The sequence below is a fragment of the Priapulus caudatus genome, unplaced genomic scaffold (assembly GCF_000485595.1).
Source record: "Priapulus caudatus unplaced genomic scaffold, Priapulus_caudatus-5.0.1 Scaffold408, whole genome shotgun sequence".
Lineage (NCBI taxonomy): Eukaryota > Metazoa > Priapulida > Priapulimorpha > Priapulimorphida > Priapulidae > Priapulus > Priapulus caudatus.
This window is the reverse complement of record NW_014577469.1, coordinates 104,212-106,837: the sequence shown is the minus strand read 5'-3', so window position 1 is coordinate 106,837 and position 2,626 is coordinate 104,212.

Sequence of the window (2,626 nt, the reverse complement as noted above, 5' to 3'; positions counted from 1 at the left end):
GGAGTTAGGGTTATGGTTACTGTTAAGTTTTGAAGTATACGTCAACTATATCACGTGGCCGTCCCTCCACGCCCGGGGGATAGCAACACCCGTAATGAGTTGTGGTTTGAGTATGTAGTATTACGAGAGCCCAGACCCTCTCATAACTTTAGGATTAAGATGAAAATAACACATTTACACAAAGAATTGCAATTATAGTAATATTATATTTTATATTAATGAGTAAAATGTGTGTTTTTCATGGAAAATACATCAGAAAACTTACTTATCTACCGATCATAAACCAAAACAAAACATTTACAAATAGCGTTTGTTCTCTTGTTTGAAGGTTTGTTGAGTCCCACCACTGTGGTCTTGTACCGTAGTATTTGGACGCTCGTCCGAAACTGGACGCTCTTAAGTGCGCATGCGCGCAGGCGCCTCTTGTTTTGCAAGGGCGCACACAGCGCATGCGCAGCATGCTCAGTAGTCATCTGCGCATCTTGCCCATCAAAACGGCAACCGAAATCGCAATAAACAAACATTGCGGACTTCCCGGTGACTGATGGAAACATTTGATTGAAACAATTTGCAATATGTAGTAAATTAGTAAAACTGTGTTATGTGTGTCAGGTTACAAAGCGAAACAAAAAGAAAACAAAAGAGCATGGCTACTATTTCTTACGGCCGTGCAAAACAAGATTCAAACAAAAAGAAAACAAGAGCAAAACAAAAGAGCATGCCTACGGAGCGTCCAAATACTACGAGCGTCCAAATACTACGGTACAGTCCACTAAGGGGAAGTGACGTCACTCCGCCCCCACCAATATCCGTAGCCATCTCGGCTATGAAAATGAATTTGAAATGAAAATGAATTTGAAATGCAAATGAATTTGGAATGAAAATGGAATTGAAATGAAAATGAATTTGGAATAAAAATGAATTTGAAATGAAAATGAATTTGGAATAAAAATGAATTTGGAACGAAAATGAATTTGAAATAAAAATGAATTTGGAATGAAAATGAATTTGAAATGAAAATGAATTTGGAATAAAAATGAATTTGAAATAAAAATGAATTTGGAATGAACATGAATTTGAAATGAAAATGAATTTTAAATGAAAATGAATTTGGAATGAAAATGAATTACAAAGAAATAAAAATATCCGTAGCCATCTCGGCCACCATACTGGAGACGTTTGAGTTTGATCTACACGTGCGCTGCTTACGAAACCTGNAACGCATATAGTTAATATTATAGTATATTATATATATATATATATATATACCTAATATATATTATATAATTATATAGTATATATTATATTCAGAGTGAATAATAACCTGAATTATTGGTTCAATCCTGATTATATACGATAATTATAACTATAATAGTATATATATATATTTATATATTAAATATACCATCTGACCATCTATTACATGTAATAAGTCGCTTTTTGAAGACAATGTAGGATCGCGCAATGAAAGTAAGATAATCTCAATGAATGTCGAGCTCGATGCTGTGAAGGATTAATTAGATTGGTGTTCGTCGCTATCTCTATAGTAGTCAGTTCAACTCATTCATTTCGTTTGTGTAGTATATATATTATATATATTATATATATATATATATATAATATATAACCGCAGCGTGTTCATCCGCCGTTAATAGTGTTGTTTTTCAGCGACATCAATATATTTATTCGATCAGCTGTTACGTTATATATAGAGTCAGTAATAATAATAAAATACATTATATAACAAAAAAAACTGTTTGTTGTCGACTTAAATTTTGTTATCGGCTCAGGTAAGAATTTACCTCCGTATAGGAGTTCTCCTGTTTGTCTGATGTGTGTGTGTGTGCATGTTCGTGTGCGTGTGCGTGCGAGTGCGCCGCGTGTTAGCGTGCGTTACGTGCCTTGTGGTTGTGTGGTTGTTCATCGCCTATGTACGTGGTAGTGTGTGTGTATGTCGTGTGCGCAATGCGTCTTGGAGGGTGTGATGGATGAACGTGTCATCGCATACAGAGGAAGACGACACATCCTGTCTGTTGACGAACTGTAGTAGGGACGATGTAGAAATTTAGCTCGCCACTATGCCCCCCGCCCCTTTCTCTCCGTGCGCCAACCAAGAACTATGAGAGACAAATGACAATTTCACACAAATAGGTCGATAAAATAGGGGGCGTAGTCGCCTGGCCTGATTCCCCACAAACCCAATCTCCCGCTCTCTACCCTCGCGCCGCACGACAAACCACTGGACACCACGGCGCCCGTCTCAAATTCCGTAGCAGTGTCGGAACTAGTGTGTTGGCACGCCCGTCTGTCCTTCTTTCCTTTTCATTCGCTCTTTCTATCCTTCCTTCCTTCCTTCCTTTCCTTCTTTCTTCCTGTCTTTTCTTTCTTCTTTCCTTCCTTTCTTTCTTCCTCCTTCTTTTCTTTCTTTCTTTCTTCTTCTCTGTCTTCTTTTTTCTTTCTTCATTTCCTTTCTTCTTCCTTTCTACTTCTTCCCTTCCTCTTCCTTCTTCTTCTTTTCTTCTTCTTTTTTCTTTCTTATCTTTCTTCTTTATTTTGTCTTTGTTTTTCCATTCTCTTTCTTTCTTTCTACTCTTTCTTTGCTTTTTTCTTTCTTTCCTAGTCCTTT